This window comes from Podarcis pityusensis, assembly GCF_964106645.2.
Source record: "Podarcis pityusensis genome assembly, chromosome: 15".
Classification (NCBI taxonomy): Eukaryota; Metazoa; Chordata; class Lepidosauria; order Squamata; family Lacertidae; genus Podarcis; species Podarcis pityusensis.
In genome coordinates, this window is record NC_138040.1 from 34,086,337 (window position 1) to 34,109,837 (window position 23,501).

General features: G+C 45.2%; 1 protein-coding gene across 7 annotated transcripts in view; it reads left to right on the forward strand.

The window, feature by feature from the left end:
* Nucleotides 1-23,501, forward strand: part of PKNOX2 (PBX/knotted 1 homeobox 2) — a 434,276-nt gene that overhangs the window by 51,809 nt on the left and 358,966 nt on the right. For 5 of the 7 annotated variants that reach the window (XM_080982483.1, XM_080982489.1, XM_080982485.1 and 2 more), the window contains exon 2: nt 10,872-10,974. The gene's annotated coding sequence lies outside the window, so the exon portion shown is untranslated. Of the gene's footprint in view, nt 1-2,655; nt 2,762-8,497; nt 8,518-10,871; nt 10,975-23,501 lie in introns of those variants that run through there. The other 2 variants (XM_080982486.1, XM_080982488.1) reach the window with 2 other exon arrangements.

The following is a 23,501-nucleotide window of genomic DNA, read 5'->3' on the forward strand; positions in this document are numbered from 1 at the left end:
AACAGAGTTGAACTGAATACATGGCAGGTGGTTTGGATAATCTTGGCCCTAACTTCTGTCCTTTAATTTCAGTGGTCTGCTTTGAGTAGAAGCTAGGTGGATACGATCCAATTGATTATATGCAACCAAATTCTACTCAGAGGAGACCTGTCGAAAAATAAAACATCTAAGTTATGTCCACCGATTTCAGTGGGTCTACTCTGAGCTGGACCAACATTGGGTGCAACTTTGTGGGTTTAGCATCCCATCTAGTTTGGCCCTTTCATAAGCAACCTTGTGAAAGGAAAAGGTTTGCACTTCACAAGTGTCAATGGCTGTGCCCCACCGCCATCAGAAGATACAGCTTTCGAAATCCTTTAGTGGGACTAGCTCACTCTGTGCTTACCACATGATGGGAAGCCGTTCTCTCCTGATATAAATGTACCCTTCCCTCGCTTTCCTTCTTCATACTGACAAACATACAAGGATATGCCTGCTGCTATCTGCAGGTACCTGCCACTTTGTCCATTTGTATCAAATCACAGCCTAAATTTGTGCTTTCTGACTTCTGCCTGGAGAACTGTGTGGCGGTAAGAGTCGGTTGCTGACACGCACCGGGCTTGACAATGCAGTCATTGATTGTGTTTATGTCCTTGGGTGGGTCTAGGACTTTCCCCCTCCCTCAAACACTTTTTCTTAAGGTCTGCATGCCGTCTGTTTCCCACCTGTAGTGGTGACAAGAGCAGAGGAGACGTTTTAGGTCATGAAAATATATAACTTATAAGGACTTCATTGTCTTCTGTGTGTATGTACCTAGACAAGGGATGGGCCAATCTTTCAGTTTTGGTTTCCCTCAGCACCTCGTTTTTTCCAGTCCTGTGTTCAGTTCTCCACACTTCCACATTGCTTCATGATTCATTTATTGATTTATTTATAAACTCCCCATGAGCATTCATTAGCATTTTTAGTGAGCATTTCTCCTCATGTACACATTATTGTGATTATTAATTACCTGCCCTTCACCCAAAGATCCCAGGGCAGGTTGCAACAGTGAAAGACCATATTAAAAACAATTTAAAACGTCTTTCAAATTGTGTCCTCCCTAAAAGAGGGCATGTGTTGCGGTGAGATCTGGAGACTGACCTCTTGGTTGTGGGTGGGTCCATTGGGTAGCCACAACATCCGATTGGTAGGTCCCTCAATGCTGGGTTTCAGTCTGGCCAATGGGGTTGCAGTCTAAACGGATTGAGGGGCCTATATAAACCCATGCACGTGACCCAGAGCTTCCTCTTTCGGCTTGGGCATCGGAACACCCACCCACCTCTCCCTAATTTTAGGGCCTTTTGCGCTTGACCTTGCTATGCCGTCATGTGTTGTCTGTCATTGGGACAGGGGCATGGCAGGAATTTTCCCACTTGGCTGATTGGCTGTTGCCGTTTGGGTTTCGTCTGCCCAGTAGCAATTAATCACAGCTTGTAAGGTTGCAGATAGGCTCTGGTTCATGTGATAGGGATGGGAGAACGGTCTCGCCATCCCTGTGTGAAGGGTATTCCGTTAAAGGAATCCAGGGACTCAACTTGGTTTGGCCAACCCCTGAAAAGGGGTTGTGCCCATGCCTGAGTCCAGGGGAGCATCTGGGGAGTGAATAGAGTCTGCTCCCAGGCTTTTCACCTGCCTCAGGTGATCACCCTGGCTGACCTATGATAGAGCTCTGGGTCAGCGATACCTGCAAGGGTGCAGGGAGCTAGTCGAATCAGAGCCTATGCAACCACTCACTTTTTTGCAATCAATAAAGTTGTGGCCTAAATTCTGCCAAAAACCAAAACTAAAATTTGAGTCAAATGTATCTTTATTTAGGAGGGAGGTCTTTGGGTCTGAACACGCAACTGTGAAAATAGGGTGGGTCCCACAAATAAGCCCTTCAAGTGTCAGAAGACAGGGTAAAGAGGTACGTCTTCAGCAGTATAATAAAGGTGACAGGCACACTTCTGTGCGGACAACTCAGGATGTGCCACAGAGAAGGCCCTCTTCTGCCCCCGTCAAGCCTCTGAGGGCAGAAGAACTACCAAGAGGGCCCCTTCTGTTGATCTTAGCACCTGGCAGAGTCTGTAGGGAAGGAGACGGCCAGAGTCATTTAGGGCTTTGAAGACTAACACGAGCACCTTGAATTGGGCCTGGAAATCCACTGAGAACCAGTGCAGCTGCCTTAACACAAGGGTTGTAAGAGCTAAACAGATCTCCAGCCAGTAATCTGAACGCTTCATTTTCTGTCAAATGCAGTTTCGGAGTCATCGTCAAGCGCAGCCTCATGTTAGGTACCTTTGTCTAATATAAAACTGATTTAGGCGCAACTAATATGTGCACGACCGCGCATGCGCACATGGCGCCAAACTCAGCAGTAACCCAGAAACGTCACAAAAAGGGGTGGACTGGGGCGGGAGGGGGGAACGGGGTGCTTGAAGGCTTTTTCAATGGGTGTTGCGATTATACACGATTTTACATCTGCATGCAGTGCCTTGGAACGTAACTCCTGTGTACATGGGGAGTTTCCTGTACACTTTTTTTGCAAACCAGTGAACCCTAAGGCAATGCATTTGTGTATCCTATTTTCACTGATAGATTCCTCTGTATCTACACTTTAGTGTTCAGTCTGCTGTCCAGATACTCGCTGCTGGTGCTTCTCTTGCTCTTCCTCAAGGCTCTTTATATTTAAGAAGGAGAGTCCCTCAAACAGAGGTCTGCGAAGTAGGACCCACAGATACTCCCTTTCTGACTTGCCTAGGTCAGTGAGTGTTTCCCAACCTGCGGGTTGCAACCCGCAAGTGGATCACAAAACCTGCGCAGGTGGATCATGAGCTTTTATAAGTAAAACCAAAAGAATCCTGGTACGATGGATGCCACTAACAACTTTTTGTTTTGTTGGCATATTATAAGGCTGCACTGACACTTGTGGCGATAATGCAATTTGACACCATGACAAATGAATGTGGACTTGTGTGTTGCCATACCAAAAAGTTTGTGAATTAGCAGCAGCAGCAACAAGAACATTTTGATTATTTATATCCTGTCCATCTTGCTGTGTTGCTGCAGCCACTTTGGGAAACTTCCAACACTAATAATAATAATAATAATAATAATAATAATAACAACAACAATAAAAAAAAATTATTTGTATCCCGCCCTCCCCAGCTGAGGCTGGGCTCAGAGTGGCTAACATAATAAAAAAACATATAAAAACATAATACAACATCAAACATTTTAAAAAAAACTACTGTTTGATATTATAGTCGTACCTTGGATCCCAAATGCCTTGGTACTTAGGCGTTTTGGCTCACGAACACCGCAAACCTGGAAGTGAGTATTCTGGTTTGCGAACGTTCTTTGGAATCCGAACGTCCGACACAACTTCTGCGGCTTCCTGCAGCCAATCAGAAGCTGCACCTTGCTTTCCGAACGTTTTGGAAGTCAAACGGACTTCTGGAACGGATTCCGTTTGACTTCCGAGGTACCACTGTATTTCAAAGAACCTTCTTAAGTTTTTATCAATTCTAAGAAAGCCTCCCCACCCTGCTTTACATCTCGCCTTTTTACAAATTACCATAGATGATGCAGAGATGTGCTGGTCCTAAATAAAATGGGACACTTGTCCCGATTTTTAACTCTCCATTTGGAGGGGCAGGGTGATCAGTTGTGAATGCGAGTTATTTCAGTGTCGTCAAATTGGCTTTCAGGTTAGGCCCTCCTGGAGGCAAATTTGAGCCAACAGCCTGACTGTTTAATAAAGTGAGGTGCCGTTTTCAACGTGCTTAGCAGATGTGATGTGTCACTGAATAGATGGCAGATACCATTCTGATCCTGGATTAGCGCAGGGCACAGACTCCACATTCTTCCCTTTCGAGTTATTTTGCTTTTTGCCGTTTGCTTGTTTGCCTTCAAATGCTCTCTTAATATTTCTCTGCGCTTGTTCTGCCAGTTCCCTACTGTGCTGGTATTTGGAGCTGGTTCTCAGGCTGCCTTCTCTTGCTGATTGCGTGTGTGTGCCTGGTTGGATATATTTATTTTTTAATTTGGGAGTGGAGCTGAGGGGGTCTGTCTAACAGCCTTGTTGCTGCTGGTCCAAGAAGCTGGCTGGGTTCCAGCACCTGGCCATGACATACAGCACCCTTCATGAAACCAGACAGAATTAAACCCTTTGTTTCCTGTTTGCCTGGCTGGCTTAAAAAAAAAAAAAAAGGAGCAGAAAAGCAGAGAGACGAGAGTGCCCAACAAGACAGTCTTTGTATTAATTTAATTAATCAGTTTAGTGGAGGGGGGGAAGGAGGATGGGCGCTCATGTAATAAATGCATGTTTTTCTTAAGGTTTTGAGATAGTCGTGTTACAAATGTGGGACCTGCAGGACTCATTAGATACTTGATGTCCTCTTGTGATCTGGCGTTAGGGGGGTTGTCCTTTAATTAATATTTATTTTACTAAATTTAGATACTGTTTGGTTGTAACAACAAATCAAAACAGCTCGAAACAGTTTACAATGGTATAAAATGAAACATTAGAAAGTATAGATTGAAAAACGGTATTAAGAAATTTAAAAGATTAAAACACACGTAACATCTGCATGTCTGAATAGACTTGCTGGAACAAAACAAAACAAAGTTTTAAGCAGGCACTGAAAGTAGTAGAAGGAAGGCACTTGCCTGATGTCAATAGGCTGGAAGTTCCAAAGTTTCAGTGCTGTCACACCGAAAGATTGGTTTCTTCAAATGCAGAAATGGGATCCTCCTTAATGAGGGTCCTGGTTGCGCGCAGGCCCCTAAGCCACCCCCACGGGGAGAGTTGTTGCCAGGCGTGGCCCAAGCCTTAACCGTTGGGCCCAGGCTGTTTGGGCTAATCGGGGCAGTTGGCGCGATTCTTGGGGCCTATAAAAGCGTAACTGAGGGAACTTGCATCCTGCTACCGAACACCCGCCCTCCCTCCCTAATTTTAGCTGCTGCTGCTTTGTCCTTGCTTTGGATTGGGTCTCCTGCTTTGGAGCAGGGGCTGGGTAGGAATTTTTCCATTTGGCAGATTGGATGTAGCCACTTGGTTTTCGCCTACCCCCTTAGCAATCGTCACAACTTTGTAAGGTTTGGCGGTTAGGCATTGGCTTATTGAAGTGTGTGGGAGGGGAGGTGCGGCCATCACCTGCCCCTCCATGAAGAAGGGTATTCTGGTAAAGGAATCTGGGGGTCCTGGATCTCGTCCGAAGTCCGCTTGAGGGGCTAGGGCCATGCCAGCACCACAGGAACCCCGGGGTGAGCTTCGTTGGTCTTCATCGATGTTGCTCCCTCGTTTGGTGTTACCTTTCCAGACTTCCAAACAGAGAGGCAGGAGTCAGTTATAGTCTGTTGCCAATGCCTAAGCCAACACCACTCACTTTGCTGTAATCAATAAAGTTGTGGCCTAAATTTTGCCCAATAACTTAAACTAAAATTACATGTCAGTGTGAAGTTATTTCAGGCGAAGTGCTTGGGGCCTCGGGACGCAACAGATATTATATGGCACCTGCAGAACAGTAGCACTTCCGCAGATCACAGTGGTTGGTTGAGTGGGCATATATGGGGAAAGGTGATCTTGCAGGTAAACGGATCCCAGGTTGTTAAGAGTTTTATATACTAAATAGTAACACCTTGAACTTGACTGGGTGGCAAATCAGCAACCAACACAGATCTCTGAGCGCAGATGTTACATGACATGACAAGGTCTATCTCCTGTCAACAACCACAACCACTCTACATCATTGTGCAGCCTCTGGATCAAATGCAATGGAAGCCCCACATGGAGAGCATTGCAGTAATCTATCCTTGAAGTCGCCAGTGCTGGAACTAGTCTGGCAAACCCCGTATCTTCTTCTGCTTCTTCCCCTTTTCTCCTTAGCTTAAAGGGCATCTGTTTGCAGTGTTATGAGACCTCTGCCACTCAGCCAGTGGCGTAGCGTGGGTTCTCAGCACCTGGGGCAAGGCAAGTAATTTGCGCCCCCTAACCCGTGGATTTTAGCACTTGAGTCTCTTCCGCACCCCCTCCAGATGTTGCGCCAGGTGCAGCAGGCCCCCCTGCACCCCCCACGCTACGCCACTGCTCCCACCACAAGTCTTCAGGACAGCCATCCGAAGGCTGGCGCGGGGAGAAGGTCTCTCCGCCCGACCGCCAGGCTTCGGAGCAGCCTTCCGAAGGCTGGTGCGGGGAGAAGGTCTCTCCGCCCCACCGCCAGGCTTCGGAGCAGCCTTCCGAAGGCTGGTGCGGGGAGAAGGTCTCTCCGCCCGACCGCCAGGCTTCGGAGCAGCCTTCCGAAGGCTGGCGCGGGGAGAAGGTCTCTCCGCCCCACCGCCAGGCTTCGGAGCAGCCTTCCGAAGGCTGGCGCGGGGAGAAGGTCTCTCCGCCCCACCGCCAGGCTTCGGAGCATCCTTCCAAAGGCTGGCGCGGGGAGAAGGTCTCTCCGCCCCACCGCCAGGCTTCGGAGCAGCCATCCGAAGGCTGGCGCGGGGAGAAGGTCTCTCCGCCCCACCGCCAGGCTTCGGAGGAGCCTTCCGAAGGCTGGCGGTGGGGCGGAGAAACCTCCTCCCGCCGCCAGGCTTCGGAGCAGCCTTCCGAAGGCTGGCGGTGGGGCGGAGAGCCCTCCTCCCGCCCCCAGCCTTCGGAGCAGCCTTCCGAAGCCTGGCGGCGGGAGGAGGTCTCTCCGCCCCACCGCCAGGCTTCGGAGCAGCCTTCCGAAGGCTGGCGCGGGGAGAAGGTCTCTCCGCCTCACCGCCAGGCTTCGGAGCAGTCTTCCGAAGGCTGGCGCGGGGAGGAGGTCTCTCCGCCCCACCGCCAGCCTTCGGAGGAGGTCCGAGGACAGTGGGGTTCCTGCTTCCTCCAGGAGGGCCGGCCAAACGCGCCCCCCCCAAATGTTGCGCCCGGTGCGGCCGGCACCCCTGGCACCCCCCACGCTACGCCACTGCACTCAGCATCTTAATTTCCCGGAAGAAATTATAAATTAGCATATGCAAAATTGTGTGGTGGACCTGTTGGCCCCAAGTGTTTTGAAGTACCCACCAAAGTCCCTGATCTATCCCAAAGTGTACAGTGGTACCTTTGGTTACGAATTTAATTTGTTCTGGAGGTCTGTTCTTAACCTGAAACTGTTCTTAACCTGAGGTACCACTTTTGCTAATGGGGCCTCCCGCTGCCGCCGCATGATTTTTGTTCTCATCCTGAGGTAAAGTTCTTAACCTGAGGTACTACTTCTGGGTTAGCGGAGTCTGCAACCCGAGGTGTTTGTATCCCGAGGTGTTTGTAACCCGAGGTACCACTGTATTCCATAATCAACCATCTAATATTTGCCCCCTCCTCTCAGCTCTTCCAGCTTGAGCTTGCTGGAGTCCCCAGTCATGGTGGTGTTGTGTTTGTGCGTCTGTTTCACGATGCAATGACTCACACTTAAATCAAGGCATAGGTATGTGCTAAAAGTCTTGGTTCAAGTCAGTAATGACATTTAAGGCCGATGGGATAAAAACAAACAAACTGGTATTTTTTAACTTTCTGAAACCAGTCCCTTCTCTTACTGAACTTCTTTCATTTTAGGTATAAATTTCCTAAAATGTTCCAGCTTCTAAACAGCTGCTATGTATCTGAAGAAGGCAGGTGAGCAGCTGACGTGGGCAGACTCTAGAGGTCCCCTGCTGGGGTGTAAGCTTTGGCCCATGCCCAATAATGGGGACTCCTGACGCTAAACTTTCATGAGTCTACGTTGATGTTGCCGTGCTTCTCAGTCAATGGGTGAAATAGACCAGGCGTACTGAAAAGTCGTGATTGGTTGTGCTACCTGGGTTTTGTGGGAATGTTCAGGGATGCAGGAGAGGATATATTGTCTGATTATATCCTTATCCAACTTGTGTTAACAAGTTCCCCAATTTCAGCAGAGTAACACATTCCCCTTTATTTTAAGTTTGCAACGGCAGCGTTTGCTCAGGCTCGCTAAAGCCTCTATAATAACTGTTCTGATATTTTCCCCTTATTCCCTCATAAAATAGAAGAGACGACACAGTCTTTTACAAAAGTATAAAAAGAGTTTACTCACATTCTGTTCACAATCAGACCCCAGAAGGCAGACTTAGCTTAATGAAGTAACATACACTTGGAATCTGTCTCTTAAGAAGACAGTCCCTTTGTCCTCTCTTGGCTGGGAGCCAAGAGGGCATCTTTCATTCAGTAGATGTTGTTTCTTCGATGCATGTGGTGAAAGAGAGAGAGATGGCTGCCCTGCCCTGTGCTTTTGTCATTACCTGTACAGGTGAGGCCACACCCACCTCTAGTCACATGCAGAGGAAGTCTGTCTCAGCCCAGAAGGAAACAGGAAGTTTACCTGCTGGCTGGACAAACATCCCTCCCCATGTGTAAACATGTTCACTCTAGGAATGTTGTACTTGACTGCTCTTGTGTTTCACATCCCACAGGTTTCACAGATTTGGAAGGGAGGTGATTGCAGTTAGCTGCTTGGCTCCATCACCAGTGATGACAGCTAATGGGTGGGTGGGTGTAGCGTGGGGAAAATGGCCTGGTGGGCTAAGATTGGCCCATGGGCTAATTCCCCACCCCTGCTTTAGGACAACTATTCCTTAAACGTGCAGGGCATTAGCAAGTTTACACCAACAGAGGGCATGGCCCTCAGTAGAGGATTGTCTATTCTTGGCTGTGTTTGCGGCCTCTACTGAAGACCTTCAGTTTTTCCCAACAAGGTTAAATCCCTTTAAGTGGAGATATTTATCCCAGTCTGTGTCTGTCTTGGATTTGAAATTTGTCAGTCGCTTTTTCTTGCCCAGGACAACCAAAAGCGCCTTACCACCAAACACAGTGAAGTTGTGTCTGGGAGGAGAGCAGCTGGAGAAAGCAAGGGGGCCCTCAATTGCAGTGGTTCTGGGTGGGAAGTGGGGCAGGCTGGGTAAGGGGCACACGGCACAGGCAAATATATGACATTGCTTTTTATTGTTGAATTTATTCTGAATACCTGAAGAAGCGTCTCCACCCCCATCGTTCTGCCTGGACACTGAGATCCAGCTCTGAGGGCCTTCTGGTGGTTCCCTCATTGCGAGAAGTGAGGTTACAGGGAACCAGAGAGAGGGGCTTCTCGGTAGTGGCGCCCACCCTGTGGAACGCCCTCCCTTCAGATGTGAAGTAAATAAGCAGCTATCCTATCTTTAAAAGACATCTGAAGGCAGCCCTGTTTAGGGAAGTTTTTAATATTTAACGCGGTATTGTTTTTAACACTTGATTGGGAGCCGCCCAGAGTGCCTGGGGAAACTCAGCCAGATGGGCAGGGTATAAATAAATAATAATAATAATAATAATAATAAAAAATTTATTTAGTCTGAAATTGCTTTGAGGTGTACTAAATGTTGCTTTGAGATGTTGGAACTCCCTTCCTATTGATATCAGGGATGTGCTTTCACTGCACTCTTTCTGGCACCTGCTAAAAACTGTTTTTTCTTAGGGAAGCCTATCCAGACGCAAAGAAGCTGTCATGTGTTTTGATCTAGTTTTAGCTTATTGCCGATTTAAATTATTCATTGAATGTTTTAAATACTCGTTTTTAATCCTTTTTATCAATAATTTGATTGTTGTACTCTCTTTTGTAAACCACTTTGAGGTTTGATTACAATCTAGCAGCATATACAAGTTGTTCAGTTAAAAAAACCAAACCAAATAGATGGGATGAAATAAAATAAATTTGAACACAGATTCAGAGAATCAGAAGCAAAATTCTACTTGGGTGATGAAGCTTTCCTATCATGCATGCCTCTAGAACAGCTGTTTCTGAGAGGTGGGGAGACTTCAGGAAAAATGGTGGAACTCCCTCATGTGCTTCCTGACACAAGTGGATGTACCTTCTGCATGTTCATGGGGCTCCCTGGATCCTGCCTGTAGAACCTGGATCACACAACGGCCATAAAATTCTGTTGAAAGATGTCCATTGTACCTATGAGCTCCTTGTTGCTGTAAAGTGATAGGGAAGGGTTGAGCATGTGGATTGTATTCAGAAGTTCCCAGGTTCTTTAAAAAAATAATAATATGATTTTCAATTTTATACATTTCAGTAATTTTACAATCATTTTAACATTTCGAAACTTGACTTCCTTCCCCCTCTTTCTGCAGTTCCTTATTTTTTTTTAAATATTTTCCGCATATTCCAAATTAACTTAATCATTTATTCATCTGCTTTCGATGTATACTCTTATAAAACTGCAGGTTATTACAATAATCCTGCTATTGTTCTTATCTGTTTACAGTTTGTAAATATTCAATAAACCATTTCCATTCTTTTATAAAAGGTTTATCTTGATTTCTCATTTTTCCTGTAAGTTTTGCCATTTCTGCATATTCCATAAGTTTTTGTATCCATTCTTCTTTCGTCAGGACTTCTTCTTCTTTCCATTTTTGGGCAAATAACATTCGTGCCGCTGTAGCCGCATACATGAATAAATTCCTTTACAGTTTGGGTAGTTCTGTCCCTATAATTCCACAAAAGGTCCCAGCTTCAGTCCTCACCATCTCTAGTTAGAAAGGTTCAGGGAGCAAGCAATGAGGAAAGGCTCTCTGCCCAAGATTGTAGAGAGTCAGTACTACTTAGAGTCGACAGATCTTCACTAGATAGACAAATAGGTTGACGGTATAGACAGCAGCTTGCATATGAATCTCTGGTTTACATCAAGGCAAGAGCACCTTGAGCTTAACTCTTAACTGTGTGTTCTTATGATGATTTTTTGGAATTGTCTCCTTTGGATTCAAACCCAATGGTAGCCTTATTGGGGATATTATTGGTATTATTATTATTATTATTATTATTATTATTAAAAAGAGGTCTTATTTCATCTTTTCTTCACAGGTGGCAAAGTTATTGATTGTTCTACATGTGCACACTCCTGATCTGGAAGATAAATTTGGAAGTGCAAACTGCTCTATCTTCACCTGTCAAGCCGTCCAAAATGGTATGTCGATCTCTCTCTATGAATTGCTGTGCTTTTCTCAATGGCCTCTTCTCCTCAAGTCTGTGGGCTAACAGCCCACATTCTATACTTAGAAGAATTGTATGCTCTTAATGAGATTAATCCAGGTTGTGTCCAATGTTAGTTCTACTCAGAGTTGACCCACCTGGTTGTTTCCAAAGCAGCACTAAGTTAAGGTCACTTGTGCTTGTTTCACTGGCAAAATGTTTGGTGGCTGCTGAACATTGTTGTGCAAGAGACTACATAAGCAGAACTCTTACACTAGTGGACAGAGAACGTTACATTAACAGTCACGTGTAATTTACATCCATTAATTCTAATGGATCTACTCTGGGTAAAAGTTAGTTGGATACAAACTTCTGTTTCTGTTTCTTTTTTAATTCCAATTAATGAAAACCTAGTGGCTGTGTACCAGTGGGTCTTCCTCTTAGGCGATCACTCATAGCCGAGTAATATTGCATTCCATGAACACAGTTTTAACAGTGAGTCTGTAAGTGACTGTGGAGGCCAGTTTTGGATCCACATGTCCTTCCACAGTGGGGACTTGGGTTTCCGGGCAGGAGTTGATCACGGTGAGGGTTTGCCAAGCATGCCTTCCTCTTAGCACATTTCTCCCTTTCGCCCTGAGTTTGAGCATCTTCAAAGCCCATTACACCTTTGGTAAAGGCTGTTCTCTAATTGTCTATGTTTATACTACATTTACTGCCCACGTCAAGCACGTTGATATTTCCCCATGTGATCTTGGGGACTCAGGTAGCCAAGGAGGAATCTCAATGTCTCACATTTAAGGAGAACTAGAAAGCTGTCAGATGTATAACATGACTTGCCTTGTTGACCACCAGCTTCAATGAGCAGCTGTAGTTTTGCATTGCTTCCAGTTGTACCTGTAGCCCGAACACTTACTTTTCTCTGTATGGATGTACTGGTTGATGGTGTCTATTGAGCTCTGTGGTTCAGTACAAGGTTATCAACCATCTATACCTGATAAGGACCTCATCCTTCTCTCAGTGGTGTTGTCAGGGCAGGACTTCGGGTCAGACGTCCAGGGGGCTGCTCAGCAGAACGAGCAACAGGACCCCCCCCCAAATGCAGCATATTACCAGATTGAAGTAATAAACATTGCTAGCTAGAAAGGGGTGGAGAGGACACACACAAAACCATCAAGGCAAGAGTCTAAGATTACTTGCATGCACCCCTGCACTTCCTTTCTCGAGAACTGAATTTTGCAACTTTGCATTCGGAGTATGTTAGGAGGTCTTTATGACAATAACTGATGGGAACATATAGATTTTTAAGATTTAAAGGACAGTAGTACTTGAGTTTTTAAATTCTTTTGGCTGAGCAAGCACTGGAGCATAAACAGAGGCTAACAGCAGGCCTTTCTTCAAGGCAGGAAGTTTGCCACCTGCACACTGGATCAGCTGTTGTTGAACTACAACTCCCATCAGCCCAGCCATTACCGTGGCCAATAGTCAGAGAGGATAAGGCTCACATTCCCTGCCAGCTGTTACTCAGAGGCCTCTGATATTGGAGGTAGTTCACAGCCCTCGTGGCTTTTAGCCATTGCTAGCTCCCTGCCCCATGAATTTGTCTAGCCCTCCTTTAAAGCCAGCTGAGTAGGTGATCACCACTGAATCATGTGATGGTGCATTGCATAATTGAGCTGTCCACTGTCGGAGGCAGTATGCCTCTGAATACTAGTTGTGGGGATTTGCAATTCAGAAGAGTCTGTTTCATTCATGTCTTGCTTCTGGATTAGATGGGCCTTTGACCTAATCTAGCAGAGCTCTTCTTGTGTTCTTAGAAAGTGGCTTTCCTGAATCTCCCCATTGCAGTATCTTTACTAATCTGCTGGCTTTTGACCACATTACAAAGCCCTACATTTGCTTAGTATAAAAGTGATACACTACAGCGAAGGCTGAGGACACGGGTGGCACTGTGGGTTAAACCACAGAGCCTAGGGCTTGCCGATCGGAAGGTTGGCAGTTCGAATCCCCGCTACGGGGTGAGCTCCCGTTGCTCGGTCCCTGCTCCTGCCAACCTAGCAGTTCGAAAGCATGCCAGTGCAAGTAGATAAATAGGTACCGCTCCGGCGGGAAGGTAAACGGCGTTTCCCTGCGCTGCTCTGGTTCGCCAGAAGCAGCTTAGTCATGCTGGCCACATGACCTGGAAGCTGTACGCCGGCTCCCTCGGCCAATAAAGCGAGATGAGCGCCGCAACTCCAGAGTTGTCCGCAACTGGACCTAATGGTCAGTGGTCCCTTTACCTTTTACAGTGAAGGCTGGTCCATTAAGGCAAATGAGTCAACTGCCCCCGCAACCTTAGCCTGCCTTCAGCCAGCTTCTCATCTGTCTCACTTCCTATTTACAACCAGCCCAGGGGGTTGCCTTGCCTGTCAGCTTCCTCCTTCTTAGTCTTAGCATTGCCCTTTTGGAACTCAAACTGGAAGAGGATACTGACAAAACTAGAATCAGCTGGCTCTACCTGTCATTTGCTCTGGTGCCACCTACTGTTGGACTCCCTGCCTTCCTACCTATCAGGGCTACAGGGTCCCAGCCATTGCTGGCTACACATTTCCTGCTGTGAGAGAAGAAGTGCCTAACATGAAAGTTTCCCCTCTGATTAAATCTGCCCCCCACCAAGCACAGCACAGCATCCTGCAGATCCCATTTACCCCCTGCCACTCCCTTTCTTCCTAAGCTTCAAGCATCCTAAGGAGGCAGCGCCGGCACCAAGTTCACTACAAATCCTTCCAGGGATGGCATGGCATGTGCGCATATCTCAGACACCACTTTAAAACCACTTCCTTAGGGGGACTGGAGACTGCAGAAAACCAAGGCTCCAATTGACCTTTTCTGTTACCAATCCATTGAACAGGAGAAGAATTCCTCAGCCATCCTTGCCCACAGGGAATAAAACGTGATGTTTAGAAGCTTTCTTTAAAAGAAAGAAAGAAAAGGAAAAGTTCTAACTGCAAAGCCAGATTAGAATGCATAGCAGAGCTGTGCTTGGGGATACCACACAGCTCCACCAGCATGTTGTGTATGCATTTTTCATTTGTTTTAAAACAAAAACGTTTAGGGATTTTAATACCACCAATCCGGTCGCTCAAGACTTAAGAAGCAGACCAACGTATCAACATATAAAACCTAACCAGGAAGTATTGCAACGGAAATAGTAGCAGGTAGCAATTTGTAATATTTGTGTGAGTGCTTTCAAATGTTCACCTTGAATCTCTTGTGTGTGCAATCTTATAACAGCCCTGTAAGGTGGGTCAGTATTATTATTTTAGTGCCCTATTGCAGATGTAAGGGTAGTGTGTTGAAAGCCCCCTTGTGAGATTTATTTGAGGCACAGTTGCTTGTACCTAGGGATGTGCATATTTAAGTTTCTCTTAGTTTCTCAACCTGCTCTTTGCATTTCTACACCAATGTGATTTTTTAGCTTAAAAAAGCCCTTATGAAAATTAATCAGAAAGTTCCTCCTAATATACACATTTTTGCAAATCACTTCTACCTAATATAATGCATTTAGCATGTTCTTCTCATGAATATAGGCATTTGTATGCACACTCTGATATATGGAGTTTTCTGCATATTGCTTGGCTGGGGAACTGCGCTGCAAAATTCAGAGAAGTGCAAATTCCAAAGGATGGCTGTGTTTCAGTTCACGTATTGTTTCAGAACGTGTGAGCCTACATAACTGCTTGTGTATGTTACGTTCATTTCAATCTAAGAGAAATATCAAAAGAATTCTTAGAAAGTCATTAATTACATATCCTTCGCAGACTTAGAAAAAACAACAACGATGCGAATGCATACCAATCGTACTTGCTTGACTGATTTCCATTCTTGACCGCAGACGGGCAGGCAAACCGCAGCAATTTCTGCTTCCTTGTCCGTTAGCATCAGGATTATCAAAAATTCTTTGAAACACTCCACCAGCTACAACTAAGTGGAGCTAAATGGTATAAAATATACCTTCACTTTATCGCTGAGAGAGCTGCCACATAAAAGATGGTGCGGACTGTTGCTGCAGAGAAAGAGGACTAGAAATGGCAGCACAGCATATCCTGGCCAAACATGACAGAAAACTCCCTAATATTAAGAGATGTTTGATAGGGGAGCAGACTGCCTTGGGAGGTGGTCCAGTCTCCCTTGATGCAAGGTGCTTAAGCAGAGGCTGGACAACTGTCTATCAGGGCTGCTGTAGCAATGCATCCTGCATTGTAGAACTTAGTTGGATATCACACTTTTGGTCTTAATTGTGCTGCAGAAATACAGCATAGGCTTGACTCGTTTATACATCGACTGTATGGGACCTGGCCAGGGCTGGATTTAGGTTTGATGAGGCCCTAAGCTACTGAAGGTAATGGGGCCCTTTATATGTCCAGCTGTCCTTTGTCAACAACAAATTGCCCCTGTTTTTTGTGTTGAATATATGATATATGGACCCAATAGGTATCTAAAGCTATTTGCACATGTTGCCATGCAGCCAGTTTATGCCAAATGTAAAAAGGTAAAGGTAAAGGAGCCCTGACAGTTAAGTCCAGTCGCAGACGACTCTGGGGCTGCGGTGTTCATCTTGCTTTACAGGCCGAGGGAGCCGGTGTTTGTCCGCAGACAGTTTTTCCAGGCCATGTGGCCAGCATGACTAAGCCGCTTCTGGCGCAATGGAACACCAAACCCAGAGCAGTGCACGGAAACACCATTTACCTTCCTGCTAGAGCAGTACCTATTTATCTACTTGCACTTTTTTGGTGTGCTTTCGAACTGCTAGGTTGGCAGGAGCTGGGACCGAGCAACAGAAGTGCACCCCGTTGTGGGGAGTCGAACCGCCAACCTTCTGATCAGCAAGCTCAAGAGGCTCAGTGGTTTAGACCACAGTGCCACCCGTGTCCCATGCCTAATGTAGGCACCCTGTATATAGAAATGAGCAAACCAGTGATATTTTAGGGAGCAGGCTAGCAGGTGGGGCCCATTACTTACATCCTAGGAGCCTACAACACAAAACACTGTTGCTGTATGTAGGTTTTATTTTATTTATTTTTTATCTTATATTTTGGAAATGTACATCCAGGTTTTTCTTTCCTTTAAATTTTTTTGGGGGCCCCAAGAGGGTGGGGCCCTAAGCTATAGCTTGTTTAGCTGATACGTAAATTTGGCACTGGAGCCGGCCGCATATAACTCTGCATATTGCTAGTTGAACTTTTCAAAAATGACATTTAGCAAGCAGTAGGGACATAAGCGGACACTTAAATCGAATCATATATAATTGTAGAGTTGGATCCCAAGGGTTATCTAGTCCAACCCCCTGCAATGCAGGAATCTCAACACAAAGCCTCCCCCATCCAATTTGGAATCATACCAGACCCTGCTTAGCTTTAGCAAATGTGCTAACAGTTTTATTGCTGCATCACCAGGGGATTGCTACAAGCGGTGGTCTGATGCAAGAATAGCTTGATCGGGTCAGAACAGCCAAATTCCTGTTTGAAATAGATTCCTCCCCCATCCTTGCATCGCGTCATCTCGCCAACTATTTTCAGCTTCATTCCAGCAGGAGCGCTTCAAGGTCTCATGCAGAGGTCCTTCCCCGCCCTCCTATCTCAGATCCCCTTTTAGCTGAAGATAACAGGGATTGAATCCTGGGGCATTTCTGCATCTCAGGCATGTGCTCTACCCCAGTACCATGGCCCCTTCCCTATAGCAACACAGTAAACAGAGAGCGGTAGCTGCTACCCATACACATTTGGTGCTGCCAGTTTTTTCGTGTATGGTGAGCACATGTTGTCTGTCTTTATTACTCCCTTTAAAAAAAGGAGAGAGGATGGATGGTCCAGGTTCTCAGTGTTTTTGGACCTGCCAACTCTGATTTAAAGAACAGGGGGGGAAATGTAAGCGTTTGCAGTTTTTTATGTTTTCCTTTATAATGTGAATTGTGAAAACCCAAAACTCTTACTGTAAAATCCCAGACATGTTTATTCAGACACCAGTCCCATTAAGCTCAATGGGGCTTCCTCCCCAGAGTTTGTGTGTCTAGGAAGGTCAGCTTTTAAATATCACTTAAGGCTGGTTTGCATCATACTTTCTCTTGCACAAGCCCTCTCAGCTGTCCTCCGAAAGTGGAAGGGGCGCGGGTGGCGCTGTGGTCTAAACCACTGAGCCTGTTGGGCTTGCTGATCGGAAGGTTGGCGGTTCGAATCCTTTACGTTTACCTTTATCGAAAGTGGAGGAGTTGTGAAAGGTGTGACCTGGGATTTTTGCAGTCCCAAATAGGTAAAAAAGGTAAAGGACCCTGGACGATTAAGTCTAGTCGAAGGCGACTATGGGGTTGCAGTGCTCATCTCGCTTTCAGGCCAAGGGAGGTGGCGTTTGTGCGCAAACAGCTTTCCAGGTCATGTGGCCAGCATGACTAAACCGCTACTGGCGCAACAGGACACAGTGACGGAAACCAGAGCACATGGAAACACCATTTACAAATGCAGCTTTGTAAGACACCAGCCTTACAGTTGCTAACCGTACTGTGTGGGTGTTGCAGTAGGGACTGAAAAAAATCATGTGAAGGTGGGTTTCTCTGAGAATTACACAGAGCTATCAACAGGCAGTGTTTTGAGGAACAATGCAAACAAGGTGGCAGTAAACACAAGTTTTGGATCAGAGTTATCAGAACTAACCATCTCTTAAACCCATTCTCATGGCAATTCCCCCTCTGGACCAAATTCCTGCCACCACCCCAGATCATCAGTTAGCGGATGGGTGAAGGTGTTTCTCTCTGTTTTTCTTTTCCCCAATCTTAAGTTCAGTTCTCCACATTTCCATATAATTCCCCCCTCTTTTTTTTCATAAAAAGAGCTCTCATGAAAATTCATCAGCAAATTTCTGCAAATATACACATCTGTAAGCAATTTTGCCTAAAAAACACACTTTTGCAAAGCAATTTTCTGTAATATAAATAATATTTTAATGTTATTTTTACAAATACAGGCTTTTTTAGCCTGCTTTTCACCACTACATGCATTTTTTTGCACACATTACGTGGCTGGAAAACTGCACTGCACAGTTTCAAGAAGTGTGGCTTTCAAAGGATGGCTGTGTTTTGCTCTGCACATCATTTTGGAAAGTCCAAATTAGCTAGGATCACATTTAAAAACAAAGCAAATTGAATTTCTCTTTCATCCTGACCATCATATTGTGCTCTCTGCAACTGCCTGCTCTGATGTACCTTAACGTTTCCTGTTCCAGGTGATCTCGCCCTTCCCCCTCCCCTCCCCTCCCCTCCAAACACAAACCCCTAACAAGATTCATTGCGTGAGTCCATGGTCAGATTCAGGTTGATAACATAAACTGCCATTTCTCCATCAAATTACTTGAGTAATGTAGTATATTGCGGTCCAAAAACTTCAGCATTTAACAGTTTAATTGGTGGTATTTGTTGGCAAGCGTCTAACTCAGCATTTTTGCTGTGTTGCCAGAAGAGAGATGGACTTGCCTCCAGAGCCGGTTTGATTTTTGCACTCTAGACTTGTGGGAAGCAATTATACCTGCAACGGACATAAGAGGAAACTTACGGGGGTGGGGAGAGGTTTGAGTACAAACAGGCGTTCCGCAGTCAGTAGGAGTTTTGGCGGACAAATATATTTTGCTTGGTGATATTCAGATTTTACGCTTTGAATTTAACACCACAAAGGGTCTTTTAAAAGTCTAGGATATGCTGTATGCTGCTTGATTAGTGATGGATTTCCGTTTTTGTGCTGTTGAAATAGCTACAGAAGGGAATTACATTCAAAAGTTTTAAGATTTATTAATAATGAACAAATTAGAGTAGCAGATTAGGACTCCAACTGAGGAGGAAGCAATCCAATGGTTTCATGGAAGACTAGAGGTCAGTCATCACATATTTTGATGCTGAGCCAGTGAACGGGGACAGCCAAATTACTGGAGCCAAATTATAACTCTGTTCAGATGTTCATCATGTAGGTAGATTAGGAGTGGGGAGTCTCAGGCTCAGTGGCCAAATCTGTCCCTATCAGACCCTCAGAGCTAAGGATGTCCTCTCAGACTCTCTTTTTCCCCATCTTAAATTCAATTCTCTACATTTTGCAGCAATCTACAATTAAAAAAAAAAAATCTTCATGAAGATTCATTCACATTTTAGTGTGAATTTCCCCTGAGAAACACATTTTCCATGCATTTTTGACTAATGTACACATTTTTGCAAGAAATTTCCCCTAAAATAGTGCATTTTTGTTTGTTATTTTTGCAAATACACTTTTATGCACATTCCCCTCTAATATATGCACTTCTATTCATGCTGGTGAACTGCGCACAAAATTCAGAGAAATGTGACTCAGGGAGCTGATTTTTCAAAGCTGTGAAAGGACAGCAAACAGTTGTTGTTCTGGCAGCGGCTGCATCGCCAGACCCGACCCCTATTCTTTTTACGGTTTGTTTTAGAATATATATTGGGAGAAAGAATGTGGATAAAGTTAAACTGGAGACAGCATGATTGCAAAGTTGTAGATTTACTGCCAAGAAAGTGGGGAGTCACTTGTGAGTTTTTCTGCCTTTGGTGCCAGAATAGCTGGCCTGGCCTTGACTCTGCACCTTGACTTTAGGAGAGGTGGCACCATTTGCAGCAAAATGTCTTGGCAAGTCCTATCCATAATATAGTGGTATTTGCATCCCACTGCAAGGAAATTGCTCCTGTTCCCTTTTTAGAGACTGGGACCTCCTAGAGTCTGGATAGCCTGGACAGTAGTTCAGATATTTCTTATTCGTGTGGGATACGGTGGGGGTATTGATTTGTGTTTTTTGGTCCTTGTTTCTATCATGTACTTTGTATTTTTATATCATATTTTTATGTTGTGAACCACCCTGAGATCTAGGGATCATGGGCAGTATACAAATATTATTTATTTATTTATTTATTTTATTTTATTTATTTATTTATTTCAGATGTAGCGTTGGTTCAGACTGACCCCTAGTAATTGGCTTTAGTTAGGAATCTGAGCCTTAGTTTGTAGAAAGCATTGTGGGTAGCTCTACAGTAAGTAGCTCCACATAACTGGGCTCTCTGTTTACAGTTGCTCTTAAAGGTAAAGGTAAAGGAGCCCTGACCATTAGGTCCAGTCACGAACGACTCTGGGGTTGCGGCGCTCATCTTGCTTTATTGGCCAAGGGAGCCGGCATATAGCTTCCGGGTCATGTGGCCAGCATGACTAAGCTGCTTCTGGCGAACCAGAGCAGCGCACGGAAACGCCGTTTGCCTTCCCGCCGGAGCGGTACCTATTTATCTACTTGGACTTTGATGTGCTTTCGAACTGCTAGGTTCGCAGGAGCAGGGACCGAGCAACGGGAGCTCATCCCATCACGGGGATTTGAACCGCTGACCTTCTGATCAGCAAGCCCTAGGCTCTGTGGTTTAGACCGCAGCACGACCTGTGTGCTTTACAGTTGCTCTTAATGGGTGTTAATTAGCAAACTTGCTGTTAGGCTTGAATAATCTGCAGATACTGATGTCCTTCCTTGGCTCCAGGAATCCTAACAAATTCTGGGCCATAGGCTAAAGAACAGTTCTGTCATCCCAGAAAAAGTTCGCTTCGCAGAAGTGAACAAGCCTAGCAACTCTAGGCTTGTTCACATGTTATACTGAACATCAGTACAACAAGCTGTCTGCACAGGTACATGTTTTTGTGTGAAAGAGTGTATACACTTGCTGAGCTGAGCTATGGTATGCACAGAGTGCCCGCTTGTCGAATGCTACATGTATGGCTGTACAGCTCAGCTATTTTTTTTTGCACAGTTTGCATATGTGTTGATTGTGACATGCACAGCCCTTTTGAAAGTGAATTCTCTCCAGCTAGTTGGCTGTTTCCTTTCCTTTCTCTCCCCCAACATTTTGTGAGAGGATGTGACTTGCACACACATTTTCTACGAGGGAAGAAAATAGCCAAGCAAATCAATGAAAGCTGAAGTGAAGCTGATGGAGGGCTCAGAGGTGGCCTTGCTTACAGGGTGGTGCAATCTTGAGAGACATTCTGCTAATTTTCAGCCCTTGCTTCCAAGTTTTTCTTTTTAAAGCTGAAACATAAATGGATATGACTTTGCACTAATGTTTTTAGGGGGTGTACAAGCTACCTTTCATTGGCCCAGAAAGGGCCTTGGGTTTTTTTATTTTCACACCTGTCCCAAGTGAAGACAAAACATCCGCAGGCATTTTGAAGTGCCTACTTTCCTCTCCACTGCTGCCTTCTTCCCATCCCCTTGTTCCCAAGGACCCCAAAGCTTTCCTTGGGCAGGAGATGAGAAAGATGGGGGGGGGGAAGGCATCATATTCCCACTGAGGAGGGCATGGAGAATATATGGCCCAGTGGAATGTGCCCCCAATCATGTCCACTTTATTGATGGGTGTCACTTTTGTTAATTTTTTTTTATTAAGGTTTATAGAGAAAAATACAAAACCTATTATCTTTCCGCTTTTTTAAATCAAACCAAGACTTTTATATAGATACCATAAAAACATAAGGGGGGCATTAGAGTAGGAAAAAGAAATAAAAAGAAGAATAGACAATAGGTTAAAAGGGAAAGATAGAAAAATAAATTCAGAAAGTAAAGAACTTCCAATTCTTCATTTGTCTGCTATATAAAAACAATATTCACTTCGTACAATCAATATAACACCCCTTTCTATAAACAAACACTATCTTCAATCCTCAAATCCAGATGTCGTTATTTCATTTTCTTTTTCACGCAAAAAGTCTATGAGAGGTTTCAAATCTTTTAACAAACGTTAACAGTGACTTTTCTCTGATTAAATGTGTCGATTTCACCATCTTGGCTAAGTCCGTTCGTTTTACTAGCCATGTGCCCTTCCATCTTTGTTGCGTATACAGTAAAAGTCTCGCAGCCGTAATCATATATCGTAACAAAGTTCCATAGTCCTTTTCTAACTGTATATCCATAAATCCCAGCAGGAAAAGTTCTGGTTTCAGCTGAAAATCAATCTTCAAAACTCTCTATATCAAATGTGGGGTGTCACTTTCGGCTGAGTGCATCAGAGCATGTAGTCCTTGTGGTCTGTCACTGGTGGAAATGTCACACATTGCTTTGGGGAAGGACCAAAGCTCAGTGGTTGAGCATCTGCTTTGAATGCAAAACGTTCCAGGTTCAATCCCCAGTATCTCCAGAAATACCAGAGAGCCACTGCCAGTCAGTGTAGACAATACTGACCTAGATAGACCAAGTGTCTGACTCTGTATAAAGCAGGTTCCTATGTTTCCTCCTGCCTGAATTTTTATTGTTATTATTTTGGTGGGTGCAACATGCGGAGGCTCAAGGTGTGGGATGTAAACGTGCAACTGCTTGCACACTTTTATCAGCACCAATCTTTGATTACTCATTACTCCCCCTTAATAGGCAGGCCACTTACTCATCAGCATAAATGTCGGGAAATTTGCATACATTATAATGTGCTGGTTTGAGAGATGGTGCTTGCTGCTATGTCTGTGCTTGATTTGTGCTGATTCTCTGTCTGCTTTAGCAGCACAGGCCTGGCTTGATCATGAACTTGGCTTTGCTGTTGAGTTTTTGCCCGCCGAGCCGACTGTGTTGAGCTGTAGCTTGAAAATGTCGACTCCAGTGCAGAACATCTGCCCCTAGGGCACACAGAAATGAGCACAGGGAAGAATGGCCTGTTTTTAAGCTCTTCCTATTTTGTATATTCTACAATACGATAGTTGCTTTAACGCTGTTAATATCCCTTCCACAAAATAAACAGTTTTGTTTCACTACCATCACCCATTTGATATTCTACATTTATTATTTTCATTCCTCCTTCCAGTCACCTTTGCCTTAACCAGCCACCTCACCAGGGAATCCTTTCTTTGGTAGGGTCAGGATGCTGTCAGCAGCTCCCAGCTGCTTGCCCAGGAAAGTATAAAGACAACGAAAGGTTTCTTACCCTCCTTTTTTATTCAATATTTACAGAGAGGGGCTATAGAACCCAGCCTTGAGGATAATGGCGTTGTCCCAAGTGAATCTCCACCCCCCCGTCTCTCCCACTTCCTCATTCCTCGTTCTCATCCTCTCCTCTATGGGTGCTGCTACCTGCCCTCTGTCTTTGAGCTCTTTGCTCTCCTACTTTCAAGACTCACCGGGTTCTGGGGGTGGGGTCTGGAATGCTTTCTAATGACACCGTGTCCGTCAGCTGTCACTCCTCCTCCTCCTTCTCCTCCTCACTCATTTTTCCCCAACTTTCCACCTCATCTGCCTCTGAGCTGTGGCCTCCTGCAAACCACGGTTGCAAATCCTCTTCCTCCTCCCTGGAAGGGTCAGGATGGGGGAGGCAGTCTCCACCATTCCTCCTTCTCCTCTGCCCAGCCCCTGGCAGGTAGCAGGAGATAGATGTCTAAACAAACAGCATTATATTTTCTTCAACTTAGCCTTTTCGTCTTCAATATGATTACCTGAAGTACCAATGGCACACACTGTCCCCAGTCTCTGCCCCTGCTC